This window comes from Pipistrellus hanaki (genome assembly GCF_964339955.1).
Source record: "Pipistrellus hanaki genome assembly, chromosome: 15".
Lineage (NCBI taxonomy): Eukaryota > Metazoa > Chordata > Mammalia > Chiroptera > Vespertilionidae > Pipistrellus > Pipistrellus hanaki.
In genome coordinates, this window is record NC_140517.1 from 13,533,325 (window position 1) to 13,543,616 (window position 10,292).

Consider the following 10,292-nt stretch of genomic DNA (forward strand, 5'->3'; position numbering starts at 1 on the left):
CTGGTGCAGGCAAGTGTTAGGGTGTGGACTTTCTCCAGCCTTGGTACCTGTTGGGTTTCTTATTGGCTTCTATGCAAATGAGGGGGTGTGGCAAAGGAGGCTAAAGCCATGGGAAAGTTTGATGCAAATTGTAGGATTCTCTTCAGAGCCACCCCCCATCTTAGGAGAGTGTTTCTTGTTACAAATAAAAAAGAAGTGGCTAGAGTAAAATTTCTTTCCAGGGATTATAATCACAAAGTGAAAGACTGGCTTACTGCAAAAAGCCACGGGGGATGTGGCCATGATTCTTCTGTCACTCAATACCCAGACCTCTTAAGATGCCCACACTCAAGGCCTTTAAGTCTGTCTAAGCCCGTGTCCCTCAACTGGGGGCAAATTTGCACACACACACACACACACACACACACACACACCCAGAGGACACTTGGAAATGTCTGGAGACATTTTTTATTGTCGTGACTGGGTCATGCTCTTGGCATTTAGGAGAGGGTAGAGGCCAGGGATGCTGCTGAACATCCTACAATGCACAGGAAGCCGCTCACAGCAAAGAATGATCGGGTCTGAAATGTCAACAGAGCCATTGCTGAGACACCCTGCTCTGAGCTAAGAAAAAGTACTGTTTCCCATTTTTTCTCTCTTATTTGATCCTGGCTTTTACCTAAGACCATGGTTGGCAAACTGCAGCTCACTAGCCACATGTGGCTCTTTGGCCCCTTGAGTGTGGCTCTTCCACAAAATACCACGGCCTGGGCGAGTCTACTTTGAAGATGTGGCGATAGTTTAAGTTTAAAAAATTTGACTCTCAAAAGAAATTTCAATCGTTGTGCTGTTGATATTTGGCTCTGTTGATTAATGAGCTTGCCGACCACCGGTCTAAGACATTTCCTCAATCAGTAGTACATGAGAGTCTCCCTTTGGAATTAAAAAGGGAAGACAAAGGTGCGTGTCTGTCCAGGCCACACTCAACCCACGTCCTCGTAAACCACCCTCTCTGGGGAAGGGGCCCAACCATCTAGATTTTGAAAATGAATCCAGGTGACTAGCACGCAGTCAGATTTGAGGCTCCCAGAAAAAGATGGCTCCTTCGAGATGCTGCCAAGTGCCAGGGTTTTGTTTTCCAATCAGAAATCTACTCCCAGAGTGCTGGGGCTGGAGGAAGGCTCACCAGGCTGACGCTGCCCATCGCAGGCAGGTCTGTCTCCCCAGATCTCCAGCTCTGTGTGCGCTTCACTGCTCCACCTCCGAGTCATGTTCTGTTCCAGTGTGAGTGGGTCAGACTCTTCCCAGTTCTCCTCGTCCTGGACTGGGGAAGTCTGGACCATTGGTCTATAAAAGCCTGGAACTCTAGGCTGTTCGAGCTCCATGTCCTGAGGCCCAGAGCAGGTGCAGGCCACCCTGAGGCCACCTCTGTTCCTCGGTGCTCTCCAGGCGAGTCCAGAGGGACTGCGCTAGTGCACATGTGCTGTTCAGAACATGTGGCCTTGCCTCCGTGAAGGCCGCTGGAGGCCATGTTTTCCACCGTGAGGCGGTTGTAGGAATCCTTTGTCTTACCAGGCGGCCCTGGGAACCTATTTGGGAAGGGACAGGAGCAAAGGAATCGCACCAAACTCATAAACTAAAAAAACAAACAAACAAACAAAAAAACAGCAGAGCAATTCCTGATGGTATATTATATTTTAAAAAAAAACAAAACAACAACAAAAAAAAAACAAGCATCAGTTTCAGACGATGAAATAGATCATTAAGAGCTGTAAAATCTGTTTTCTTCTGCCACTTTTCAGAAGGAGATTAGATTACGCCTGATTGTTGTTGGTAACTGTCCTAATTCTGCACTTGGCTGAGCCTGTGGAGAGCTGACTCAGAAGCACAGACTGCGTCCCATCCCCTTTCCTTTGCTTCCTTCAGCCCCGGCTCACAGGGCAGTCCCTAGAAAGAGCCTGGTGGAACATGGGGCAACCTGCCTCCACCGGGCCAAATGGTGGGCCCTTCGCAGGCCCCGCCTCAGCGCGCCGTGGCATTTGATTGGCTTTCCTCTTTATCGGCAGCATGAGCCTTGGCCCCTCCTCATTATCATTACCTTTCTGGAAACTCCAGCCTGCCCCTCATCAAGATTTATATCGCCACATTCATTAGGTGATACAATACTGTCAACAGAATCAGCGGTGGCAGCAGCAGCCTCATTATCTCCATGGTTAACCCCTGCTTCCCCAGCATTGGGCCCTGTCAGGGATTTTAAATTCAAATTAAATTTTAATGCGGGCAGCTTTGATGTTGGAGGTAGAACTGCCTCATCAGGAGGCAGCTGAGGATGGAGTCTATTGTTACGTACCTCTCTTTCTTGGAAGCCCAGCAAATGTCCCTGGAAAACCCCCTTTCCCTTCGAGGGATCGAACAGCAGCATTCTCACCATGAAACCTACTTCATTTTCTGGTTGGAATCATAAATTAAGGAACATATATTTCAGATGCTATATAGATTCTACCAGATTGTCGAAGGACTAAAGCACTTGGGCCCAGATGCTATATATGACCCTCGGGGACAGCTAAGGGATCCCAGCCTATAAAATAATCATAATCATAATTTATATTTGAGGGGAAATTAGTCACTTTCAAGACTTTCTGGCATTAAAAAGAAATAGCACCTTTTTCTGGACCTTTATCGCCTTGTCGATCTGCCTAGCTGCACGGATAGCGATGTTGTTGGAGATATCAGAAATGTACATAGTTTTAATTTTGTGCATTTACAAACTACAGTGAAGATATCCCAGCCATAGCAGAAGTCCTGCAAAGTAGAGACCTTATCTTATTTCCAGCATCCTTATAAAATAACGAAAGGGATTTTTTGCTGTGTAACTGGCATGTATGTAGTAGGTTCTCACCCACTGTTCTTCTCTCCTCCACCGCCCGCATCTCCCTTGCCCACCCCATGAGTATCAGAGTGATGGCCCTCAGCAAACACTCACCGGGGTGCTTGCCTGGCCCGGCTTCTATCCATTGGCCTCCACAGCTAATAACATCACAGCTGGCCATCTCAATCATCCCACAAGGTCCGGAAGTCTAAAATATACCCTCTGAGCTTTCTACTTAATTGCCCTCCATAACAATCCGCAATAGTCTGTCTTAAAATTGTTGATTGAGGGACTCGAAAACAACATAAATAAAGTCTAATATTAATTAAGTTCACACTGTGTGCCAGGCGTTATGCTAAAGGCTCTCTCATTTATTCCGCTGAGCAGCCCTACCAGGTAAGGTTATTCTACTTACAGGCACTTCTATAGAAGCTCAGAGAGGTTCCGTAACTCACACAAGGATACCAGCTGCTTGGGAATGATGGTGCCGCTTGACACTCACCTGGGTTTGCCTGGAATTGGTACCTACATCACTAACTGCTTAGGCTTTGCGTCTTGGGTTTGCATCTGGACTCCACTGCTTGCCGGCTCAGTGACCTTGGGCAATTACCTCACCTTTCTTCATCTCAGTTTCCAGGTCTAAAAAATGGATAATAATCATTTCTGTTTCACATGACTGTTAAAACAGTAAATGAGATGATGCATATAAAGCATCACACATGCTGAATAGATATTTATCATCATCATCATGATTGATGTCATTATTAGTAATATTTTGTCCTAGGCAACCAATGTAAAGTAATATTAGTAATATTTTGTCCTAGGTAACCATAATCAACACCCAGTTCATATCAGTTTCTCTCAGGCAACTGATCAAGGGCGTGGATTCTGTTTGTATATCTCTGAATAAGGCACCTAGAAATGGAGAAATAGGAAGCTAGAAGGAACCATTAACAGAACTATGGTTTGGTAAATTTGTTGGACCTTCTAATGCACCAGGCAATCTTGAACATGCTAAATGAGAGTAATTTTCTAATAATGCGCATATCGTACATTTTCCTCACGTTAGAATGACACTGTCTGTCCTCTGATATATTTTCAGAGTGAGGCCTAGAAATGCGGCCATTTGGTGTTAATTTCCCACATTGAGGGTATGGAAGGCCCATTAAAGTTCTCTGATCCTTCCTTCTCAGACTTTATTTCCGTGATCTTCATAATTCAGTTGTAACAATGCACTTACACATTATCATACAAGGTCTTGGCTTGCGGTGATGTTTTTAAATGAGAGAATCTGGCCGTGTTTATGCTTTTTCAGTTATGTCTCTTAAAATGAAATTTCATAAGCATTTAACTGCTAATATGAACCAGTTGCCTGAGTTATTTCCAAACAGAATGAACAAAGGTCAGGATACTATTGTTACACACACACACACACACACACACACACACACACACACGGCATTGTAATGAAAGGGCTAGGACTATGAACCTCTCTGAGAATAATGCACAAGCTATGGCTTAACCAAAGGATCCCGTGCAGGGAGTCACCAGGGTGGCTGGGATGCCATTGCTGCTGGTGGTGCAAAACAAAACGGGAGGGAGCTGCAGGCAGCGACCACATAGCACATACCGTGTCTGGAGAAAGCTACTTCCTGCCAAGGAGGTCCCTACTGGGTAAAGTTCATCTCGAGCTTCTGCCTCTCTCTGTCCCCAACCCTTCTTGCCTAGCATCTCCTCCCTCCTGACAAGCCCTTGCCCCCTTGGCCAAGTGTGAAAGGGTAGCTGCTTGCTGCCTTATCACCCAGGCCCTGCCCAGGCCTGCCTCCCTGCTTCCTCTCATCGGACACATCACAGCAGCCTCTCATTTATGCCATTAACTGAAGAGCAAATGGATTTGCTGACATCCTAAACATTGTTACCTAGTTCTGGAAATGGAAAATGGACGACCCTTAAGAATGCGGCACATCACTCTGAGGGAATTTCAAACGCTGTGCAAAAAGGTTGTGGAAGTTTATAAAATGTGCTGAAACCCAGTTGTATAGTCAGAGTTTAATTCGCAGAGCCCATGAGAAAGGTTTACTAAGTGCACAAATTAAGCTTTTAGAAATTCACACCTTTCTTTAGATAATTGCTCCAAAGTTCTGCCTCCGATTGACAGCAGACATCAGACACAGGCACGGTTTTTTTTTCCTGTCAATTTCTCTCTTTTTCTTAATTTAATGATTTTATTAGGATAATATTAATTAATAAAATTATATAATTTTAAGGTGTACAGTTCTACAATACATTATCTCTATATTAATTGCATTGTGTGCTCACCACCCTAAATCTAGTCTCCTTTTACATCACCATATATTTAGCCTCCTTTACCCTCTTCATTCTCCCCAACCCTCTGCCCCTCCAGTAATTTCTCAATAATTCTTTAGCTTAAGTGCTAAACAGCGAGGAAGCTGGACACAGGAAAAGAGAGAAGGGAAGATGTTTTGTTTTGTTTAGTCTTTACCTGAGGATGTGTTTTTATTTATGTTTAGAGAGAGGTAGGGGGAGGGAGAGAGGGAGAAACATCAATGTGAGAGTAACAGATCAATTGCCTCCAGTGTATGGGATGATGCTCCAACTAACTGAGTCACCAAGCCAGAGTAAGAGGGAAGTTTTAATATTATAGTCAGTCCCCCGCCGAGCTCAGTCCCAGGATAATGGAGAGATGGCCATTCTACAACAGTGTGATAGTAAGACTAATATCGACCTAGAAAGGAAAACCAGAAGGCCCACACTGCATTGCCACATGGGTCCTTACTCCCAGGCCTGCTGCACGTAGACTTGCTACTTAGTGGCTTCTCCCTGCATTCTGCTCCCTCCAAATTAAGCACGACCAACCCCCTCCTTTCTAGTTGAAAGAAGTATTGCTAATGTTTGCAGAAAACGTAAGGGTGGTCTACATGTCAATACCGCGGGGGAGGACTACGTATCGAGGAGGAGGCTTTGAGGCTGTGGTATAGTACCCATCACCTGGGCAATTTTGTCACCTTCCCAAGATGTAATTCCTAACCTGAAGGGCTAGGAAACCAATGCTCCCTCCATTGGAACCCCCCCTCCATCGGGATCCCCTCTCCCCCTCTCCTCCTCTCAGGAACAAGGTCCCTTCAACAAATTTGTGAATTGAAGCAAGGGAGGTTTACAAATTTAAATTTTAAACATTAATAAATAAATGTATAACCCATTTAAAAATTTAAAAATATACAACCCATTATAATAAATATTCCAATATAACCAGCTTTTTCTGTCACTGAAATAAGAATACACGGGGCCGAAACCAGTTTGGCTCAGTGGTAGAGCGTCGGTCTGTGGACTGAAAGGTCCCAGGTTCGATTCTGGTCAAGGGCATGTACATTGGTTGCGGGCACATCCCCAGTAGGGGGTGTGCAGGAGGCAGCTGATCGATGTTTCTCTCTCATCGATGTTTCTAGCTCTCTATTCCTCTCCCTTCCTCTCTGTAAAAAAATCAATAAAATATGTTAAAAAAAAAATACACGGTAACCCAAATCATAATCACAACGTAAGTGTGTAAATTTGAAGTGAGCAATAGCTGTCCTAGAGACTGGAGTTTGCAACTGCATCAGTGTCAGGCCTTGTTCTTACAACTATTTGCTTAGAGAGTCAGGGCTAAGCCGGAGGTTTTCTAGTGAGCATTGAAGTAAATGTGTAATGGATGGTCTTGCCAACGAGCCAACATACATGAGGTCTGTTGGCCGACGCTCGCTGACTCTGTATCCACATTGGCATTGCCAGTAGAATTGGCACTGCTCCAGCTCCAGGGGTGGTTTCACTGGGCATTGCCGTGTGTATCTCCACGAATCTCTGTGCTCTGTGTCACTGCTGCCAACCAACCTGCTTCTGGTGACCATCCTCTTCCTTCACATAGGTCAACAGACTCCATGGGCACGGTCATGCTGGCCTGTGTGTCATGCTATCTCTTTAAGATGACTGCCACAAAGAGTTAAACTTTAAAATCCAAATTCATTTCCTTCATTCCCAAATTTCAGGGGGTTCTTCTCACTTTTGCCTTCATGCACCAGTGGCAGAGAATACAGTAGAAGAGAATATAATTAATTAAGCTGTAGGGACATTATAGGCACCAGACTCTTAAAAGTATTTTGTATGGTAGTAATTCCTAGCTTCCATTTAAATTCTTAGTCCCCTTCCTAGAAACGTCAGTGGTTTCCTCCTGAAAATCAGCCCATCTCTTCACCCTCTTGGCATTGGATGCCTACGAAGGGCTCCATAATGCGGTTTCAGATCTAGTGGGACAGAGTCATTCCCACCCAGCCTGTTTGCCGAACTCCTCGCCCACTGTGACTCCTGGTGTTGCCCAAGAATTCCCCCCTCAAAGTTCATCACCTTGCAGTATCTTACTTACCGAGACTCCTGTATGCCCATCTCTTCTCCCCAAGCCTGCGTTCTTCCCCTCTGCTGGTTTCCACACACTGGCTGCTTTAAAGTCCGAGTCCACCTGAGGCACCACTGAGTTTCCCTCCCTCCCGCCCCAAGATAGTGAGCATGGCCTCTCCATGAGGCCACGTGCTTCAGAGGTAGACACCATCCCTGCCCCCAGCTGTGCTGTGTTAGCTTCTTCTAGCATTCGCAGCAGACTGCCGCATCGACCACTTACCAAGTTCAGTCCCCTATTGAACACACCAAGTGTCCCTGCTTCCAACCTGAGGAATACCTTCTATGTTCAACCCATGCCCAGACAAGGATAACTGATGTGTCTTGGGATCAAACCAGATGGGCTCAGGTGGCCGGCCCACCCACCCCCTCAGGCTCTCACCAGTGACCCATCAAGTGCCCACCTTCTTAGGTGGACCCTCCACACAAACACACAGGCACACAACAGAAAGCATACAGAGCCAGGCAAGCATTCTTACACGCTTCAGGAAGACCTGAAAGAAACTGATGGTCATAAACGATGATCCCTTTTAAAATTATTGCCCTGTTCCCTCCAGCATATAAGTATCTCAAAATTTTATCTTCACCTCCTAGAAGTGTCCTATAAAACTGGACCCTGACGTATCTATCACTCAAAGATGCCGGAGCATTCTAGATTTGGTCTAGACATGAAAGCTGCAGACACAGCAGTGCCCCTTCCTGGTGTAGGGAAGGCTGGGATTTGTGGGCAGGGTTTAAATCCCATGAGATCTGTGCGGCATCTGAGCCACCTCCCTCAAGGAAATGTCTGTACCCAGTAATGATGTGTACCAACCACCCTGCCTGATTCCACTCCTTCCTGCTGTTAGTAACACATTTCCTTCTCCTAGGTTTACAAATGGTGGTGGGCAATATTTATATTTGTTTTATTTTTGTTCTAAGTGTTCTCCTCGATCTGTACAACTGTCTACAAGATAAGTAACATGCTTAACTTAAGCTTGGGTCTTAAACAATTCCCTTATGCCAATACTTAGCAACTATAGTTCTGGATCTGCCCTCTGCTTATCAGAAGGGAGATCCAGAGAACAGTATAGAGACATTTTCTGCAAAGGAAGAGGAAACATCAAAAAAGCCAAAAGCTAGAAGCTTGACAAATGACCAGCACCAAATGCTCTTCCCAGAACAAGAGGAATGCTAGAGCCAGCGCCAAGGCTGGCCTTTGGACTTGAAGCTTTCTTGAAATGGCCTTGATAGATTCTGGTTCCAGAATGCAAATGGTTAAAGGCACCTGCCTATTCCTTCTGGGTCAACACTCCTGCCCACCAGGTGCTGAGCACTCAGGATCGTGGTGCATTGGACAGAAAGGGGGAGGTGAGAGGAGAGGACATCCCATTTCAGACCTAATCAGGGCGAGCAGATGCTCTCTCAACCCCATGTTAGTATTATATGTCGCTCATGTAAAAATTAGTATTTTTCTCTTGCTGCCAGAATGCAGGATTTACATGATCCCTCACACCTATCCCTGAGGATGGGGGTATAATCTCATAACCAGCAAGGAGTCAGTAATCCTTCATTCAGGAGGAAATTCAATGCCCAGAAAGCTCAGGGAGCATGCTGTTGCAGGCAGTTGCCCAAACTCCTCGGTTCCACATTGGGGAGCTGCTCCCATTTGGGGCCTGGGTCTCTTACTCCGGCCTGTGGTCTCCTGCCTGACCCTCAGTGGTGGGCTGGGTAAGCCATCTGTGAAGTCAGAGGGAGGAGGATGGGGTGGAGCCTAACCGCCTGGAGCATCTTCCTGGTGGTTTTACATCTCCAAGATTCTTTGGCCGCAGGGAAGCCACTCCACCCTGGTCAGAGGGCCTTCTGGGCGACTCCCAAGCCCCACATTTCACTTCCCGCTCTTCACATTCTGGGTTTCCTGTTTCTCAAACATGATACTCTCCTGGGTTGGCTTTGGATGGGATTTTATTCCACTGCCCAAGGTTCCTGAGCTCCTCCCCACACACAGAAGGCCTGGGCTGTCTTGAGAACTTGGGAGAGCAAAGACCAAGAGGCGGGGGCTCCGGGAAGCCCTTTGGTCTCTCCTACCTCCTCTTCTTGCCCCGGCACCTGCAGAGCATGAGCAGGAAGGGGCTGGCCCTAGCGATGGCAGGTCCCTGGGAAGGCTGGACGGACGGCACTGTGATGTGGAACAAGAGAGAGGAGCCCGGCCTCACGGTGCCCCCCCCCCCTCTCTAAGCCCAGGCTTCGCTGGGCTCCTTTCTGCTCTTCTTCCCCGTCCACTTCTGTGCCTTTGAGAAGCCTCCCTTGACTGTTGGTTCTCACTTAGCACTGCAGGTGACTCTCCGCTCAGCATCAGCTCTCAGCTTACATTTCAGGTTTGGATATTTTCAGCTGATGTGGGGCCTCATTCCCTTATACCTCGTCTATGGGGAGATTGGTTCAAGGGCAGAGGCTCAAGTCCCTGGCATAGAATAGCGTAGTATTTACATACAGCCTGCTACACATCCTCTTATATACCTTTAATCACTTCTAGGTTGCTTACAGTACCTAATACAATGTAAACTCGATATAAATAGTTGTGACACTGTATTGTTTAAGCAATAACCGAAAGAAAAAAGTCTCTACATGTTCAGTACATATGCACCCATCAGAGCACATGTCAGCAACATAGTGGCTTGATTTTCCAAATAATTTTGATCCCCAGATGTTGGTTGAATCCGCGGATGGAGAACCTGTGGGTACAGAAGGCCAACTGTGTTCATCAGATTCCTGCCCAGCCCAGGCCCTTTGCACAGGCTCTTGCTTCTACCCATAATGCCCATCCTGGCTTTCCTTTCATATCTCACCCTCACCTTCGTTAGAGAAGCCCGTCCTGACAGCCCAGATTCGGACCAGTCTTCCTATCAGGTTCTCATGGTGTTAAACACTCTGCCGTTGTGTATTCACTTCATCCTTTGCTTAGAGGCTGTCTCCTCCACCAAACTGGGATCTCCACGAGGGCAAGCAATGGAGTCTT